The 19,595-nt window shown below is 48.3% G+C and overlaps 2 non-coding genes and 3 pseudogenes across 2 annotated transcripts; all 5 read right to left on the reverse strand.

Moving 5' to 3' along the window:
- Nucleotides 1–563: 563 nt before the first annotated feature.
- LOC142305100 (U2 spliceosomal RNA) lies at nucleotides 564–758 on the reverse strand. Its single transcript, XR_012753736.1, has one exon. It is a non-coding gene; the product is annotated as a U2 spliceosomal RNA (small nuclear RNA).
- A 1,583-nt stretch (nucleotides 759–2,341) lies between these two features.
- LOC142305066 (U2 spliceosomal RNA) lies at nucleotides 2,342–2,541 on the reverse strand. Its single transcript, XR_012753703.1, has one exon. It is a non-coding gene; the product is annotated as a U2 spliceosomal RNA (small nuclear RNA).
- A 26-nt stretch (nucleotides 2,542–2,567) lies between these two features.
- Nucleotides 2,568–2,712, reverse strand: LOC142305168 (U2 spliceosomal RNA; annotated as a pseudogene).
- A 789-nt stretch (nucleotides 2,713–3,501) lies between these two features.
- Nucleotides 3,502–3,703, reverse strand: LOC142305134 (U2 spliceosomal RNA; annotated as a pseudogene).
- A 1,581-nt stretch (nucleotides 3,704–5,284) lies between these two features.
- Nucleotides 5,285–5,489, reverse strand: LOC142305041 (U2 spliceosomal RNA; annotated as a pseudogene).
- Between the last annotated feature and the right edge of the window lie 14,106 nt (nucleotides 5,490–19,595).

Here is a 19,595-nt window from a genome sequence, read left to right on the forward strand (position 1 = left end):
TGTCCCCAGTTGGGCTCAGAAGCTAAATGTCTATCATGACCTCTCTTTTTGAAAGTCCAAGAGCAAGCAAACTCTTCCTCCAGGAGAGTGAGCCAATAGATCAGGTAAAAGATCATCATTGCTCAAAGAAAACACCAAAAAACAATGCATGGTAGGAATAAACAGGTAACTTTAATTGGAGTGGAAGTTGATAGATAGATAGATAGCACCTGATGCCAATTCTAGATCTTCTCACACCTGTAGTCACTGCAGCAGCAGCTGAATCCACTTTGTCCAAAAGGGATCTATTCCATTCAATTGCAAATGCTGTAGATAAGATTGAGAACAAGATACTGCATGGGACATAGCATAGTTGGTCAGGTTGAGTGGAGATGAGTTTGCTATTTGACGCAGCTATTGGTTGAATAAACCAAGTAAAAAGTGTAAAAGATAAAAAAAGGGGGAAAGTGTGAAAGGTGAATGGGCCAAATTGAGCATATGAAGTGGTTTGTTTTCTTTCAATTCATTAATCGGGCTAATATTGATCAGGTGAATTCATTTCTGCTTTTGGAAACTGGGTTAAGAAGGGGTGCACCGGTCCTGGAGGTACTGCAATACCAGGTCAATGCGTGGAGTGGACAGAGCAAGCTTTTTTTCAATCTCCCTGTTCTAAAAATCCATTTAATATATGGTCCCCAGATAGGGGACGTATCAGATATTAAACTGATCAGCACAGATTTTTTTTTTATGAAGGATGAGCTTGAAAATAAAAAAGTGACCGCCTCTCGTTGCCCAGGAAACCGTCCGGCACAAGAGGGCTACGACATCCTACGATGCACACTCCCCCAAGGCCAGCAGTAGTGCAAACCCAGGCAACTTCCAGCACCGACCAAAGTAGTTCCCTCCCAAACTACACTTGATCTGAGCCAAAAGGCCAAGAAGCAATAACCCGAATTGGTTTCGGCCTCGGGTGGCACCCTGGCCTATGCCGGACACATTTTAGGGAGAGGGAGACAAACCCACGCCTACAGAAGACATTTTGTCACCCAAGCCAACCCTTGAAAAGGCTGTTTTGTAGAGCAAAAACAAGAAGAATGGTGCGTTTTGCAGCCGCCGCCCACTGCAATGAATCTGAATAACTCCTCCTTTTGGGCACAAGCACCTCCTTTCCCTCTTGCGGTCTTTCCAATTCATGATACAAAAAGACAGACAAGACAGGACAGGCTGCCTGACTTTCCGTCACTGCCACCCTTTGCCATCCTTACCCGTAGAAAAGCCTTCCACCATCCCCAAACCCTAATCTTTTCCCTTCCCCTCCCATCCCCCAATCCCTGCCCTTTGCGCCCCTCCCACCACCCGCATCCCTTCCCCTGTCATCCTCCTACCACCCGGGAAGAAAAGTGTTTGCTCCCTCCTTCCCCTAGCCCACCATCCCACCCAAAGAGCAACTTCTGCTGCGCAACTGGCTTTCTAGGCAGCAGCGCTATTGTGATGTCAGCGGGGGGCATTGTGACACCAGTGTTTCGTTTCTTCATGTTGTGCACTGTTCAAACGGAAAATAAATCAACAGGCAAACTACAGAAAAGCTTACTAACAAAGGTTAGAGAGGGGCTTTCTGAGAGGGCTTTTTACAGTTTGTCTTTTCCCAATTAGCCGTTTAAGTATGCTTAATGAAAGTACTAATTCTTTTATAGGCCGCCCATTCTTAGTATTTGACGTTACTTATGTTGCAGTATCTGGCTTCGCAGCAGGTTGCAACTTATTCATCACCCATGCCTGTCCCCAGTTGGGCTCAGAAGCTAAATGTCTATCATGACCTCTCTTTTTGAAAGTCCAAGAGCAAGCAAACTCTTCCTCCAGGAGAGTGAGCCAACAGATCAGGAAAAAGATCATCATTGCTCAAAGAAAACACCAAAAAACAATGCATGGTAGGAATAAACAGGTAACTTTAATTGGAGTGGAAGTTGATAGATAGATAGATAGATAGATAGATAGATAGATAGATAGCAACTGATGCCAATTCTAGATCTTCTCACACCTGCAGTCACTGCAGCAGCAGCTGAATCCACTTTGTCTATAAGGGATCTATTCCATTCAATTGCAAATGCTGTAGATAAGATTGACAACAAGATACTGCATGGAACATAGCAGAGTTGGTCAGGTTGAGTGGAGGAGTTTGCTATTCGGCGCAGCTTTTGGCTGAATAAAGCAAGAAAAAAATGTAAAAGATAAAAAAAGGGGGAAAGTGGGAAAAGTGAATGGGCCAAATTGAGCATATGAAGTGGTTTGCTTTCTTTCAATTCATTAATCGGGCTAATATTGATCAGGTGAATTTATTTCTGCTTTTGGAAACTGGGTTAAGAAGGGGTGCACCGGTTCTGGAGGTACTGCAATACCAGGTCAATGCGTGGAGTGGACAGAGCAAGCTCCTTTTCCATCTCCCTGTTCTAAAAATCCATTTAATATATGGTGCCCAGATAGGGGACGTATCAGATATTAAACTGATAAGAGCAGATTTATTTTTTTTTTTTAATCGGCAGAACTTCAAAACAAAAAAGGTGAACATCCCTCATTGCCTGGGAACCGTCCAGGACTAGAGGGATATGTGTTACCAGAAGGCGCACACACTCCCCCAAGGCCGACAGTCGTGCAAACCCAGGCACCTTCCAGCACCGACCAAGGTAGCATCCTCCGAAACTACACTTGATCTTAGCCAAAAGGCCAAGAAGCGATAACCCGAATTGGTTTCGGCCTTGGGTGGCACCCTGGCCTATGCCGGACACATCTTAGGGAGAGGGAGACAAACCCACGCCTACAGAAGACACTTTGTCACCCAAGCCAACCCTTGAAAAGGCTGTTTTGTAGAGCAAAAACAAGAAAAATGGTGCGTTTTGCAGCCGCCGCCCACTGCAATGAATCTGAATAACTCCTCCTTTTGGGCACAAGCACCTCCCCTCCCTCTTGCGGTTTTTCCAATTCATGATACAAAAAGACAGACAAGACAGGACAGGACAGGACAGGCTGCCTGACTTTCCGTCACTGCCACCCTTTGCCATCCTTACCCGTAGAAAAGCCTTCCACCATCCCCAAACCCTAATCTTTTCCCTTCCCCTCCCAGCCCCCAATCCCTGCCCTTTGCACCCATCCCACCACCCGCATCCCTTCCCCTGTCATCCTCCTACCACCCGGGAAGAAAAGTGTTTGCCCCCTCCTTCCCCTAGCCCACCATCCCACCCAAAGAGCAACTTCTGCTGCGCAACTGGCTTTCCAGGCAGCAGCGCTATTGTGATGTCAGCGGGGGGCATTGTGACACCAGTGTTTCGTCTCTTCATGTTGTGCACTGTTCAAACGGAAAATAAATCAACAGGCAGACTACAGAAAAGCTTACTAACAAAGGTTAGAGAGGGGCTTTCTGAGAGGGCTTTTTACAGTTTGTCTTTTCCCAATTAGCCGTTTAAGTATGCTTAATGAAAGTACTAATTCTTTCATAGGCCGCCCATTCTTAGTATTTGACGTTACTTATGTTGCAGTATCAGGCTTCGCAGCAGGTTGCAATACCAAGGCAATGCGTGGAGTGGACAGAGCAAGCTCTTTTTCCATCTCCCTGTTCTAAAAATCCATTTAATATATGTTGCCCAGATAGGGGACGTATCAGATATTTAACTGATAAGAGCAGATTTATTTATTTTTTTAATCGGCAGAACTTCAAAACAAAAAAGGTGATCGCCCCTCGTTGCCTGGGAACCGTCCAGGACAAGAGGGATATGTGTTACCAGAAGGCGCGCACACTCCCCCAAGGCCGACAGTCGTGCAATCCCAGGCACCTTCCAGCACCGGCCAAGGTAGCATCCTCCGAAACTACACTTGATCTTAGCCAAAAGGCCAAGAAGCAATAACCCGATTTATTTTTGGCCTTGGGTGGCACCCTGGCCTATGCTGGACACATCTTAGGGAGAGGGAGACAAACCCACGCCTACAGAAGACATTTTGTCACCCAAGCCAACCCTTCAAAAGGCTGTTTTGCAGAGCAAAAACAAGAAGAATGGTGCGTTTTGCAGCCGCCGCCCACTGCAATGAATCTGAATAACTCCTCCTTTTGGGCACAAGCATCTCCCCTCCCTCTTGCGGTTTTTCCAATTCATGATACAAAAAGACAGACAAGACAGGACAGGACAGGACAGGCTGCCTGACTTTCCGTCACTGCCACCCTTTGCCATCCTTACCCGTAGAAAACCCTTCCACCATCCCCAAACCCTAATCTTTTCCCTTCCCCTCCCAGCCCCCAATCCCTGCCCTTTGCACCCCTCCCACCACCCGCATCCCTTCCCTTGTCATCCCCCTACCACCCGGGAAGAAAAGTGTTTGCCCCCTCATTCCCCTAGCCCACCATCCCACCCAAAGAGCAACTTCTGCTGCGCAACTGGCTTTCTAGGCAGCAGCGCTATTGTGATGTCAGCGGGGGGCATTGTGACGCCACTGTTCCGTCTCTTCATGTTATGCACTGTTCAAAGGGAAAATAAATCAACAGGCAGACTACAGAAAAGCTTACTAACCAAGGTTAGAGAGGGGCTTTCTGAGAGGGCTTTTTACAGTTTGTTTTTTCCCAATTAGCCATTTAAGTATGCTTAATGAAAGTACTAATTCTTTCATAGGCCGCCCATTCTTAGTATTTGACGTTACTTATGTTGCAGTATCTGGCTTCGCAGCAGGTTGCAACACATTCATCACCCATGCCTGTCCCCAGTTGGGCTCAGAAGCTAAATGTCTATCATGACCTCTCTTTTTGAAAGTCCAAGAGCAAGCAAACTCTTCCTCCAGGAGAGTGAGCCAACAGATCAGGAAAAAGATCATCATTGCTCAAAGAAAACACCAAAAAACAATGCATGGTAGGAATAAACAGGTAACTTTAATTGGAGTGGAAGTTGATAGATAGATAGATAGATAGATAGCACCTGATGCCAATTCTAGATCTTCTCACACCTGTAGTCACTGCAGCAGCAGCTGAATCCACTTTGTCCAAAAGGGATCTATTCCATCCAATTGCAAATGCTGTAGATAAGATTGAGAACAAGATACTGCACGGAACATAGCAGAGTTGGTCAGGTTGAGTTGAGATGAGTTTGCTATTCGGCGCAGCTTTTGGTTGAATAAAGCAAGTAAAAAGTGTAAAAGATAAAAAAGGGGGAAAGTGTGAAAAGTGAATGGGCCAAATTGAGCATATGAAGTGGTTTGCTTTCTTTCAATTCATTAATCGGGCTAATATTGATCAGGTGAATTCATTTCTGCTTTTGGAAACTGGGTTAAGAAGGGGTGCACCGGTCCTGGAGGTACTGCAATACCAGGTCAATGCATGAAGTGGACAGAGCAAGCTCTTTTTCCATCTCCCTGTTCTAAAAATCCATTTAATATATGGTGCCCAGATAGGGGACGTATCAGATATTAAACTGATAAGAGCAGATTATTATTATTTTTTTTTTTAATCGGCAGAACTTCAAAACAAAAAAGGTGATCGCCCCTCATTGCCTGGGAACCGTCCAGGCCTAGAGGGATATGTGTTACCAGAAGGCGCACACACTCCCCCAAGGCCGACAGTCGTGCAATCCCAGGCACCTTCCAGCACCGACCAAGCGGGGTGCATTGTGACAAGCCAGTGTTCCGTCTCTTCATGTTGTGCACTGTTCAAACGAAAAATAAATCAACAGGCAGACTACAGAAAAGCTTACTAACAAAGGTTAGAGAGGGGCTTTCTGAGAGGGCTTATTACAGTTTGTCTTTTGCCAATTAGCCGTTTAAGTATGCTTAATGAAAGTACTAATTCTTTCATAGGCCGCCCATTCTTAGTATTTGACGTTACTTATGTTGCAGTATCAGGCTTCGCAGCAGGTTGCAACACATTCATCACCCATGCCTGTCCCCAGTTGGGCTCAGAAGCTAAATGTCTATCATGACCTCTCTTTTTGAAAGTCCAAGAGCAAGCAAACTCTTCCTCCAGGAGAGTGAGCCAACAGATCAGGAAAAAGATCATCATTGCTCAAAGAAAACACCAAAAAACAATGCATGGTAGGAATAAACAGGTAACTTTAATTGGAGTGGAAGTTGATAGATAGCACCTAATGCCAATTCTAGATCTTCTCACACCTGCAGTCACTGCAGCAGCAGCTGAATCCACTTTGTCCAAAAGGGATCTATTCCATCCAATTGCAAATGCTGTAGATAAGATTGAGAGCAAGATACTGCACGGAACATAGCAGAGTTGGTCAGGTTGAGTTGCGATGAGTTTGCTATTCGGCGCAGCTTTTGGTTGAATAAAGGAAGTAAAAAGTGTAAAAGATAAAAAAAGGGGGAAAGTGTGAAAAGTGAATGGGCCAAATTGAGCATATGAAGTGGTTTGCTTTCTTTCAATTCATTAATCGGGCTAATATTGATCAGGTGAATTCATTTCTGCTTTTGGAAACTGGGTTAAGAAGGCTCGAGGGGTCTCCGGATCTGAGGCGGGGTCGCGCGGCTACCTCGGAAATAAGGGGGATGTTGTTGTTTTGGGTGGTGAATGGGATAATGTTCGTGACGCCACCCACGGTGTGTGGTAACGCGAGGGACCACCGCTGCCGTTTTTGAGGGAGCCCGGGGACGATGGTGTGTGGCAGCTCGAGATGTTAACCCCTCCGTGGCCAGGGGGAGTGATGTCCCGGACCCGGTGGTGGATGAAGTGGAGGACCCGTCGGGTGAACATTGATATCGGGTACTCACTCAGTCTGAAGTCACTGACACTGACACCAGGTAAACCAAACTCTTGAGTATCCTGCTCTCTTTGGGCGAGTTTGCTGGGTCCGTGCCCTTTTGGTGTTGCAGGTTGGTCTGAAGCCTTGTCCCTTGGCACTGTGTGTCCTACTTGTGGATCCCTCTCACATGAAGCGATTCACATCCCGCTCACCTGTGTGGCTAGCAGGGTGAGCCTGCTCTCAGGGTTCATGCTTGGGATTTTCTGGACGGTTGTGGGAAGTCCTATCCCCCTCGTTGCGCTAGTACCCCGATTCTGGAGTGGGTGGGGAACGGTTCATGAAGATTCCGTTCCCATCGGGTAAATTACTGGGCTGCGTGAAGCTACTTCCCAGCCTAGGGTCGACGTAGCCCATCGTGCCCTGGCCCCTGCCTGGTTGTAGCACAAGGCAGCCGGCCTGCTCTCTGTAGCAGCACCGTACCCCTCTGTCACTACCCCCTGCGACCGGGGTTCCAGCTCCTTCTGGCCAGGCCAACGTCTGACACCTGGGACGGATACAGGAGCCCAGCTCCACAGCGTGACCTGTCCTGTCACCGCTGCTCACTGCTCCACCTCCACTCTACAGCTGTACAACTGACATCTCTGCCCTCCCTCTTCCATCCCCCCATGTGGGTGGCCCTATTCCCCTCAGGCTGCCAAATGGGTGGTTGGTGGGTGTGGTGCAGAGTGTTCCTTAGGATTTTGATACACCTGTTGGTAGCAACACCAAATGGACAGGACCCGTAACCAAGGAGGAGTGGGTACCATGCAGAAAGGCAGATTGCACGGCACCCTTGTGACGACCTGATAGGCCAGGGCATCACATTCCCTCTTGGTTAAACGTAGCTCGTCCGCGAGCTACAGAACACCAAGCATTTATTTTTGTTTTTAAGGAAGAAAAGGGTTAACAAACATTTTTATTTTAACAGGTTCATCCCACATTAGGGAGGTGCTTTTCTTAAACCATTACTAACTTTTACTTTTGAGTTCGTCTGCCACATGTGACGCCACCGGTTTTGATGGCAGCAGAGACCCAACCTTCCACGTTCTGGTCCCTCCCTGCGACAGTCCAGTCCCAACGTCCCGGATCTCAATAACCCCCCTCCCAAACAACCTGGTTCCCCTGGAAACCTAAATGGGTTCTTGGGCCGGGTTAAGGTTCCGGGGTAGGTCAGATGACTCCGTTAGACACAACGGGTAAAGTCTTTTTACAAGACACAAGTTTGTGTTGGTCACGCCAGTCCTGTGACCGTGGTCCATTTTTAATCAACTATAAAATGTGGAAGTCTTTGTAAAACCTTAACAAAAGTCCCTGTACCGTAGTGTAACTGCTGTCAATCTAGAGAAAATCAGGTTACTTTCCCATGCAATTAGCTTTTCATTAATTCTTTCATTTTCTAACATTTTCTATATGGAAAATAACAAACTGTGTAAAATAACAAACGGAAAACACAGATACCTAACGATTTTACGGTATCACATTTTTGCTTATATCAACATTCCTTTCTGTACCTCCATGGAGGATGGCCAAAGTTAACACGGGTGGACCTCCTTAACTCTGGACCCTCATCCCCTTCTGATGACACAGCTACCTCCCCTACAACTTCTTCGCTTCCTGCGCTGGGTGTTGCAGGCAAGACCCTACGTGTGCGTGGCAAGGGAATAGGTGTTACCCTAGGTGTTGGAGTGGGTGCAGTGTCAGTAAGCCCTTCCTGTTCTGTTTCTTCCACGGGTTGTGGGAATGTTAACACAGGGACTATTACTGCTCCATTCTGCATAGGCCAGTCTTCCGGAAAGTCACCTAGAATGGTTCAAATCACTTTCTTCCTTCTTTCAACCACTGGAAGTTGGGGTTGAGGCTCTTCTGCTAGCCTGAGCGGCTCTGGGCACTTCTTTAGATGGTCCCGGGACATGGCTGTAATCTTCTCATGATCCTTGCTGATTAAGGATGTTTTGTGTTTATCGAAGTTGGACGGCTGTATCACATACGGCTCTTTTTCCCATTGGTCATCTAACTTGTGCTGCTTCCGTTTTCTTTTTAGCACTACTTCGCCGGGGGGCAAAGGGAGCTGCTTTGGCTTGTTTATTGAAGTTCCTTTCTTGCCGCTCCCGGGAGTGACTCAGATACTCTTCAACACACCACTGGATCTGCTTGTACTGGGCCTGGCGACGGGTGTCCCAATCTTCCCCGGGTGCGTATGTCTCTGGTAATTCAACCCCCATCTCCAAATCTATTGGGAGTCTTCCGGGCCTAGCCCTCATCAGGTACTCCGGGGTGCACTTCGTGGATCCAACTGGAGTATGGTTGTACATAACCACCAAGTCCGGTAGCTTCTCAGGCCACAGATTCCTTTCTTCCAAGGGAAGGGTCTTCAGCAAGTTAATTACCAGGTGATTAATCTTCTCACACATCCCATTGGTTTGGGCATGGTAAGTGGTAGTGCGAATCTTCTTGCACCCATATAAACTACAAAACTCCTGGAAGATTTCGGCTTCAAAAGCGGGGCCTTGATCTGTCAGGACTCGTTCAGGATACCCATGTGGTCTGCAGAAATGGGCTTGGAACGCGTTGGCTGCTGTGCTGGCTATCAAGTCATTGACAGGTACTACCACTAGGAACCGTGAATAGTGGACAACCATGGTGAGTGCATTCGTGTAGCCACTGCGACTGGGAGTTAGCTTAACATGATCCAGAGCCACAATCTCCAAGGGCTGCCGGGTGATGATCGGCTGAAGTGGTGCTCGCTGACTGGTGCCATCTTGCCTCCTCAAGACGCAGGGTCCGCAATTCCTGCACCAGGCCTCGATGGAATCTCGCATCCCAATCCAATAAAAGCGACTCCTCAGTAGCATCTCCAACTTCTTCCATCCAAAGTGCCCAGTCCCATCAGCTTAGGCCTCCAGCACTACTGGGACATGCGATTTGGGAACCACTATCTGGCAGATCCTTTCGTGAGTCTTGGGATTGGTCAGATTCCGACACAGCTTGCCCTGTTGTAAGTAGAGCCGGCTTCGATCTTGCCACAACTTTCTAGCTTCCTCTGGGGCATTTGGTCCCGGACGGGCATCAACTCTGGACAGCAGCAACTTGACTAGCTTATTTGCACAATCCTGGTCCTGAACTTCATGCCAGCCATGGTGAGGCAGGGGGTCACAGGTTATCTCCTGCTGGCGGACACTTGTTCGGGGTCGCTCTCCCACAGAGGGTTGGTGAAAAGCGGGTAGCTCAATCTCTTCCAGGTCGTCTTCATCCCCTTCTTCATCCAGCAGGTGGGGCATTCTGGACAGTGCATCCGCATTGGTGTTCTTGTGGCCAGCCTTATATTTGATAATTAAATCGTAGTTAGCCAGTCGTGCCACCCATCGCTGCTACAGTGAACTTGGCAGCAGCAAGGTAGTGCCTGAACCTCTCCGTCACAGCCCATACGAGTGCCAAGAATTCCAGCTTGAAGGAGCTATAGTTCTCTGGGTTTCTTTCCGTTGGCCTCAGCTTCCGGCTGGCGTAGGCAATCACCTTCTCCTTGCCCTTCTGCACTTGGGATAGGACAGCACCCAGTCCCACATTACTGGCATCTGTGTACAACACGAACGGGAGGCCATAATCGGGGTAAGCCAGGATCTCATCTCCAGTCAGGACAGATTTCATTTGTTCAAAAGATTTCTCCTGTTCTAGGCCCCATAGGAGCCGTCAGCCTGGAGGGTCGCCCAGGTGTGGTCTGACCCACCAGGAGATCTTGCAAGGGGGCTGCCATCTGGGTATAGCCCTTGATGAACATCCGATAATACCCCATAAGGCCAAGAATTGCCGCACTTCCTTGACAGTGGTGGGCCGTGGCCAGCTCTGGATGGCAGTGATCTTTTCAGGGTCTGGCGCCACGCCTTCGGCACTTACCACATGCCCCAGGTACTGGACCTTGGGTTTGAGTAGATGGCATTTGGACGGCTTGAGCTTCATCCCATATTTGGATAGGACATCAAACACTTCGGCCAGATGTTCCAAGTGGACCTCGTACGTCTTAAGGGTGCTTTACACGCTGCGACATTGCTAGCGATCCCGTTAGCGATGTGACATGCCAGATCACAGATAAGATTTGCCGAGATCGCACATAGGTCATTTTTTGTAGCACCAGTCACAAGTGCGATCTCGGCAAATCGTATGTGCGATCTGGCGTGATACATCGCTAACGAGATCGCTAGCGATATCGTAGTGTGTAAAGCATCCTCTAGAGTAGACGATGACGTCATCCAAATACAACAGGACTGTCTCGAAGTTACAGTGGCCCAAACAGCACTCCATCAGCCTCTGGAACGTCCCGGGTGCGTTGCACAGCCCGAACGGCATACTGTTGAATTCGCACAATCCCATCGGGGTCGCGAATGCTGTCTTCTCTCTGTTCTCTTCAGCCACCGCCACCTGCCAGTACCCTCTGGTGAGATCAAGGGTCGAGAAATAAGTAGCAGACTTCAAGGCGGCTAGCGATTCCTCAATTCGGGGTAGAGGATAGGCATCTTTATGGGTGATTTTGTTTATCTGTCGATAGTCTACACACATCCGCATGGTCCCATCTTTCTTCTTCACAAGGACCAGTGGGGCCGCCCAGGGGCTGCAGCTTTCTCTGATCACTCCTGACTCCTTCATACTTCGGAGCATGTCTTTAGCACATTGATAATGGGCAGGTGGTATGGGCCTGTATCTCTCCTTAATGGGGGGGGGTGCGGTGCCTGTGGGTATGTGATGCTGTACCCCTTTAATCCGCCCAAAATCCAATGGGTGCTTGCTGAAAACCTGCTCGTACTCCCTGACAACCCTGTAGACCCCTTGTTTGTGATGTGCAGGTGTAGCGTCAGTGCCCACGTGTAGTTCTTGACACTGATGGGAACTTCCCTGTGAGTCGGCTGCATGAATGTCGTTTGGGTTCACTGTAAAAAGCTTGGCTATGGTGGCATACCGAGGCAATGTGACCTCCTCCTCCCCACAGTTAAGTACTCGCACGGGCACCTTACCCTTCTAGACATCGACTACCCCTCTGGCCATACATACAGTGGGCCGATGCTCTGAGGGCTGAGATTTACCTGTTGCCGCTGCAGGAGGGCTCAGATCTCACGTTGCAGGATCCTCTGTCGCCCTGCTCCTACAGTTTCTGACAGCTGTTGAAGCAAAAACAACACTTCACTCATGCAATTCTCTATCACATTTATTCCTAAAATGATCTTCGGGTTCCGATCACTAGGGTCGTTCTGGACTACAATAAGGCCTTGTCGGACTAACTCCACACGGCCCACCTTAATGGTCACCTCTTTGAACCTGATTTGAGTCACTGGCAACCCATTAACAGCATAGATAGTTAGGGTATTGTCCGGTGGGGTCAAGTCGTCATCCAACCAGAACTTCTTATACAGTACATAAGGGATAGTTGTTACCTGACAGCCGGTATCAAGAAGTGCAGAGGTCGGGATCCCATCCAAGGTGATAGAGACGATGGGCCGCCCTCCGACATACCGCTCTCTCCAATCAGTTGGGCCTTGGCAGTTTATTCCTGGGGATTGGCCATTGGTCCCAGGGGTTGCTCGTTTAAAGGACAGCTCTTGGCGTAGTGGCCGGGCTGGCTGCACTTGTAACAGAAAGGTGGTCTATATCGGTCGCCGCTCCGTCCTTTGTATGCAGAGGTCCGCCTCCTCATCCAAGGGACATCCTCAGGGTAGTTGGCCAGTTGAATCTCCTTGGACGGGGTGGTCTTGGTCTTGAGCTGCATAGCTTCCAGAATCCAGGCAACATCTCTGGTCAATTGCTGCACTTGGGTAGACAGGTCACTGGTCTCGGGCCCAGACAGGGGTGGTGCACGCAGGGCCAATGCGGGTGTCCTCACCTGCAGCGGGGATGTCTCTGCTTGCCACGCCAGGAGGGGGGAGTCAGGCGCCTCCAGGGGCTGCCGGGCCTTGATCGCTTGTTCTTTCAAGGTAGCAAAGTCCAGAGCGGGGTGTTCCAAGGCCCACAGCCGCAACTGTTTGCGGTCCTCTACTGATTCAAGACCTTGCAGGAATTGTTCCACTAACATTCGGTCTCCCTCCGGCTCACTGATGTTGTTATTCAGCCTTAGGGTCCGCAGCACTGCCTGTAGTTTCAGGGCATAGTCCCTGATGCTATCTTGGGGCCGCTACTTACAGCTGTAGAACCTCATCCGCAGCTCAGCCTCTGTACGGGCCTCAAATGCAGCTCCCAGCCTCTGAAAAATGGCGGTTACGGAGATCCGATCTGTTTCCGTCCAGGTCTCCACTTCCAGCTCTGCCGTGCCGGTCAGCTGCCCGAGTACTACCGATGCCCGCTGCCGCCCATTCAGGGCATACATGTCAAGCACATTGCGAATCTTCCGCTTGAATCCTTGCAGTACGTCTGGCCGGCCGTCATACTGGGGAAGCCAGGCCGCGCCTGGCACATAGGGCAGGGTTATGGGCATGATTGGCGCTACGGCGTCAGGTGCCTGCACCGCCACTCCTGCGGCCGGAGCGGCACCCGCGGCATCAGCGTTACCCTGATCGGGTGGTGGCAGCACTGCCACACTCCAGTCATCTGGAGCCGACATCATCGCGCGCCCATTGGTTTTCTCCCAGCACTCTTTTGCGCACTGTGGCCCTCTGGGAACTTCCGGTTCCGGCCTCAGGCTGAAGACAAAGGGCGGGGCTTCTGCTTCGCGCCCTTTTCCAAGAAAATGGTGTTTTTGGTGCGAAAACAGCGGAAAAATGACGGGCGTCGCAGAAAACGGGATTTTGGATTGCGATTTTCACTTCTCAAGGCGCACGTCACCCAGGTTAGTGGGTCCGGTTTGAATCCTGTTCGTGACGCCAAGTTTTTCCTGTAAGTGTGCCGCCCACGCGACAGCCGACGGGCTTCTCGGACCCGGATCCACAGTGGTTCGAGGGGTCTCCGGATCCGAGGCGGGGTCGCGCGGCTACCTCGGAAATAAAAAGGGGATGTTGTTATTTTGGGTGGTGAAAGGGATGTTTGTGACGCCACCCACGGTGTGTGATAATGTGAGGGACCACCGCTGCCATTGTGGGGGAGCCCGGGGACGATGGTGTGTGGCAGCTCGAGATGTTAACCCCTCAGTGGGCAGGGGGAGTGATGTCCCGGGACCCGGTGGTGGATGAAGTGGGCGATCCGTCGGGTGAACAGGGATATCGGGTACCCCCCAGTCGAAAATCACTGACACTGACACCAGGTAAACCAAACTCTTGAGTATCCTGCTCTCTTTGGGCGAGTACGCTGGGTCCGTGCCCTTTTGGTGTTGCAGGTTGGCCTGAAGCCTTGTGCCTTGGCACTGTGTGTCCAACTTGTGTATCCCTCTCACATGAAGCGATTTGGGTCCCGCTCACCTGCGTGACTAGCAGGGTGAGCCTGCTCTCAGGGTTCACGCTTGGGATTTTCTGGACGGTTGTGTGAAGTCCTATCCCCCTCGTTGCGCTAGTACCCCGATTCTGGAGCGGGTGGGGAACGGTTCCTGAAGATTCCGTTCCCGTCAGGTAAATTACTGGGCTGCATGAAGCTACTTCCCAACCTAGGGTCCGCGTACCTCGTCGTGCCCTGGCCCCTGGCCGGTTGTAGCACAAGGTAGCCGGCCTGCTCTCTGTAGCAGCACCGTACCCCCTGTCACTACCCCCTACGACCGGGGTTCCAGCTCCTTCTGGCAGGCCATCGTCTGGCACCTGGGACGGGTACAGGAGCCCAGCTCCACAGCGTGACCTGTCCTGTCACCGCTGCTTACTGCTCCACCTCCACTCTACAACTCTACAACTGTACAACTGACATCTCTGCCCTCCCTCTTCCATCTACTCATCTGGGTGGCCCTATTCCCCTAAGGCTGCCCAATGGGTGGTTGGTGGGTGTGGTGCAGAGTGTTCCTCAGGATTTTGATACACCTGTTGGTAGCAACACCAAATGGGCAGGACCCGTAACCAAGGAGGAGCGGGTGCCATGCAGTAGGGCAGATTGCACGGCACCCTTGTGATGACCTGATAGGCCAGGGCGTCACATAGATGCCTTCCAAAATTAGAAAAATGTCACATTTTGGAAGGCATCTGAGAGACTGTGCGAGCAGCAGCAGACAATAGTGTAGTTTCAGCTGCAGTACTTACAGCTGAGTTGCTCTGCGGAAGAACACCACTTCGACCGCCATGCGTGTACTCCACGAACATGGCCAGCACTGGTGACTCCATCATCAGCGTTACTATCCCACTTTTATGCCTCTTTGAAAAAAAGTTTGAGGTGATGATAGATGAGGTGATGTTACAGGAGGATGAGGAACAGGGACCATTCACACAATTACCAGGCTAGTCGTTCACACATGGCTCAGAGGCGGGGTTCCTGTACCAACAGTGGCTAGGTACACAACTGTCCAGCCAGATGACATTTTTGGATTAAGAGAAACCATGTTCACAGCTGGGTGGCACCCAAAGCAGCTCATGGGCATCGCTGGAAAGTGACTGAGGAGTTACAGAGGACACAAATGATAGACCTCCCATCAAGGACAGCTTGTTGTTGCCTCTGGGCAGTCTGGCACACATGAGCGAATATATGCTGCAGTGCCTGCGTAACGTCAGCCGAGTTGCCTGGATTGTTACCAGTGCTGATTACTGGGTGTCCACCCTGCTGTACCCCCACTACAAGGACAGCGTGCCAACCTTACTTCCATCATTAGAGTATGATTGGAAAATATGAGAATACAAGTGCACATTGATATACGCACTACTGACAATGTTCCCACCTTACCGCAGACTCAGTGGAAGCACAAGACAGAGGCGGAAGTCGTCAATGCAGCTGGGGCACTGGCACTACCTCGGAATTGAAGGATAGCCTGGCCAAAATGTGGAAAACCTTCTTCAGCATGCTTCAACATCCAGCGCAACCATCTGATATGGCCCGTATTAGCAGCAGGCAGTGCTTCAACAATCATGGTGGAAGAGTATGTGTCCAAGTCTCCATGTACTGAGTGATGGGTCTGTCCCATTTAACGTCTGAGTCTCCAAATTTGACACATGCCCTGAGCCTTCCCTTTATGAATGCGGCAAGCATACTGTCAGAATGTGTGTTTAGCATGGCAGTGGGTGTGATTACAGACAGGCGCATCCGCTTGTCCACAGTCAACGTGGGCAAGCTCACATTTATTAAAATGAACCAGGCGTGGATCTCACAGGACTTGTCCTTACCTTTGGCTGACTAGAGAAATATACTAGCCACACCCAGCTATTATTTTACTCCACCACAGTTTGTTCTATTTGCCATTTTCAATGTTTTGGAACCTCCCAAAATTTTAAAAAAGAAAACAATGTTGGCTACCTCCTCCACTTCTTCCAAATACACCACCACATTCACCTCCACCTCCTCCTCCACTTGGACCTCTGCCTCCTGGTTCAAGATTATTATTTTTTTTATTCTATTTTATTTTAAAGGGGTGCTATGTGCTGTGTGGGGGATCTTTGAAAACAGGGTCTGTGGCGGCATTCTTAAAATGTTGGTTCTGTGGGGGGAAACTCTGAAAACTGCCAGAGAAAGTAAAAATAATCGAAAAATATTCTTCAGCTACATAAACAGTAAAAAACTCAAACATTAGAGTGTTGGCCCCCTCAAACATAGTCTTGGTGAAAAGGTTGAAGAGGATGAAGGAAAAGCCAACCTGCTAAATGCCTTTTTCTCTACAGTATTTATTGAAGAAAATCCCATGACAGATGACATGATCAGGGATACCATCAATTCTCTATTAAATATCACCTGCTTAACACAGTAGGAAGTATGGCACCGCCTCAAAATCACCAAAGTAGACAAATCTCCAGGCCCGGATGGTATACACATTCGAGTATTGCAAGTATTGCAGGAATTAAGTACCATGATAAACACACCATTATTTCAATCTTCACAGAATCCATCATAACAGGACACTCAGCACAGCAAATGTGGTGCCAATATTCACAAAGGGGACAAAATCTAAGCCTGGAAAATTTAGACCAGTAAGTTTAACCTCTACTGTGGGTAAAATCCTTTAGGGTTTCTATGATGGTGGGATATGGTGTACTGTGTATCATGTTGTGTAGGTTCATATTTTATGCTTGGTTCACTGTCCATTATTTTTATTGCTTGTGTGTACATTGTATTTTCTGTAGGTAATCACCCCCTGTAGTGTTCCTGTCCCTAACTCTGGGGGAAGGGTGCCTGAGATCCACCCAACCTCTTTGCTCACCTGGGGGATGAGGCAGTCTGAGAACTTGAAGAGAGAAGGACGAAGGTTGATACTCTGGGCTGAAGGTGAGAGAGACCTGAACATTTATCGCTTTCTGGACTATATTCGTGTTTCTTTACTATTTTTAACCTCCGTATGGTGGATTATGTTATGGACCATTTGAGTTGCTTGGAATAAATGCTCTTTGTATTGTACAGCCATCTCTCGCTCTGTTGATTGTGTGATGTGGGAGAAGGACACTGTCACAGTTTCCAGAGATACTATCCTGTAGTATCTCAAAAAGAATAGCCTGATGACCTAGTATCAACATAGATTTATGAGGTATCGGTCATGACAAACTAATCTGATCAACTTCTATGACAAGGTAAGTTCCAGATAGGACCAGGGTAATATAGAGGATATTGTCTATATTGACTTTTCAAAAGTGTTTGAGAAGGTGCCACACAAACAGTTGGTACATAAAATAAGAATAATGGGTATAGAAGAATATATGTGTAACTGGGTTAAAAACTGATTCAATGAGAAAAAAAAACAAAGGGTGTTTTTTAGTGGAACACACTCAGACTGAATCACAGTTAACAGTGGGGTAACACAGGGGTCAGTATTGGGCCTTCTTTTTAACATACTTATTAATGACTTTGTAGGGAGTATAACATAGTAAAATTTTACTGTTTGCGAATGATACTAAACTCTGCAGGATAATCAACCCAGAGGAGGATAGTTTAAGAAGTACAATGTTGTGAATCAGTGTATGCCCCCTTCCTGATTTCATATTCTTTTGCATGTTTGTCACACTTAAATGTTTCAGATCACCCAACAAATTTAAATATTTAACAATGACAACACAAGTAAAAACAAAATGTAGTTAATAAATGAAGGTCTTTATTATTAAAGGACAAAGAAATCCAAACCTATTAAAATCCAGACTCCATTAATATGTTCTTGTCCTCTCCATTACAATTTATTATCAGGGAGGAGCAGGATTCCATTGTGAACCCGTAGATGATAACCAGGGATGTTGGGGATTCTGGCAATGCGCTCTCTGCCTGGGACATGGATGACCGCGCTTGCGTTGTGTGGTTTGGCCTCCAGGTCTCTGTGCCTGCGCAGTGAGGACTCCATATGTCCCAGGGTGGAATGCATGTTCAGGCATGCGCATTTCGCAGTGCCTGTCTCTTGAATGCACCTGTCCATAAACTCCCTGGAACTGGTTCTTTCTTTTTTTGTCCACAAACTCCTCAGTGAAGAGGCGCACTGATCTTCCCTAAGTCTCTAGGCGCCTGCGCAGTCACTATAGAGCAGCCGAACATCGGGTCTATGCGGCGGCCACCATGCTATGTGGGGCACATCATCTACGAACACCCCAAACAACGGGGGGGGGAGTAAGATTCAAGTCTAGCTATTGGAGGGGATCTTTTTTGGGGGTGGTGAAAGGGATTCTGGCGCATTATTTAAATGCTATCAGCATGGCCACCATCTTGATACATCACATATCATCTGGGGCTATGATGATATGTGATGCTGTATGATGCTGTAATTATGAGTATTGACTATTAACTTTACTTCTATCTTACTAATCTACTGCAAACAATTTTTTCATCTGCGTCCTGGTGAACCGAAATGGGAAAACGCATTGAGGCGATATGTCAGGCAAGACCATCAATTAGCAGTGTAGGAGAATGATAAGTACTACAATATTTTGACTTCCCTGTTATTAATATTTGTTTGCCTCTGCCAGGTTATTCTATTTGTTTTTTATCTTTTGCACTGCATCACTTTAATTAGTCACAAGCAACTTTTTTCTGGCAGGGATATATAGGGAAAATTCAGGGATAATCGAAGGTGAGTGCGTGCGCCATATCGTGAATTAGGTTGCCGACCTCCGCTGCCAGGTAGTACAGTCATGGCCAAAAGTTTTGAGAATGCTACAAATATTAATTTTTACAAAGTCTACTGCTTAAGTTTTTCTAATGGCAATTTGCATATACTCCAGAATGTCATAAAGAGTGATCAGCTTAACAGCAATTACTTGCAAAGTCAATATTGGCTAAGAAAATGAACTTTAACCCCTAAAACACATTTCAACATCATTGCATTCCTGCCTTAAAAGGAGCAGCTAACATTTGTTTTAGTGATTGTTTCATTAACACAGGTGTGGGTGTTGATGAGGACAGGGCTGGCGATCAATCAGTCATGATTAAGTAAGAATGACACCACTGGACACTTTAAAAGGAGGCTGGTGCTTGGTATCATTGTTTCTTTTCAGTTAACCATGGTTATCTCTAAAGAAACAAGTGCAGCCATCATTGCTCTGCACACAAATGGCCTAACAGGGAAGAGTATCGCAGCTACAAAGATTGCACCTTAGTCAACAATCTATCGCATCATCAAGAACTTCAAGGAGAGAGCTTCCATTGTTGCCAAAAAGGCTCCAGGGCGCCCAAGAAGGACCAGCAAACGCCAGGACCATATCTTAAAACTGTTTCAGCTGCGGGATCGGACTACCAGCAGTGCCGAGCTAGCTCAGCAATGGCAGCAGGCTGGTGTGAGTGTTTCTGCCGCACTGTGAGGCGGAGACTGCTTGAGCAAGGCCTGGTTTCAAGGAGGGCAGCAAAGAAGCCACTTCTCTC

Source organism: Anomaloglossus baeobatrachus, chromosome 4 (genome assembly GCF_048569485.1).
Source record: "Anomaloglossus baeobatrachus isolate aAnoBae1 chromosome 4, aAnoBae1.hap1, whole genome shotgun sequence".
NCBI classification, from domain to species: Eukaryota; Metazoa; Chordata; class Amphibia; order Anura; family Aromobatidae; genus Anomaloglossus; species Anomaloglossus baeobatrachus.